The sequence below is a fragment of the Microtus ochrogaster genome, chromosome 21 (genome assembly GCF_000317375.1).
Source record: "Microtus ochrogaster isolate Prairie Vole_2 chromosome 21, MicOch1.0, whole genome shotgun sequence".
Classification (NCBI taxonomy): Eukaryota; Metazoa; Chordata; class Mammalia; order Rodentia; family Cricetidae; genus Microtus; species Microtus ochrogaster.
The window spans coordinates 567,983-568,268 of NC_022022.1; positions in this window are offsets into that span (position 1 = coordinate 567,983).

A 286-nucleotide genomic window follows, 5' to 3' on the forward strand; every position below is an offset into this window, starting at 1 on the left:
GACATCACTTCTCAGCAACATCACATCCCAGTGACACCACATCCCAGTGACACTACATCCCAGCGACATCACATCCTAGTGACATCAACTCCCAGTGACATCACCTCCCAGTGACATCACATCCTAGTGACACTACATCCCAGCGGCATCACATCCTAGTGACATCACCTCCCAGTGACATCACATCCTAGTGACACAACATTCCAGTGACATCACATCCCAGCAACATCACCTCCCACTGACACCACGTCCCAGCAACACCACATCCCAGCAACACCATCTCCCA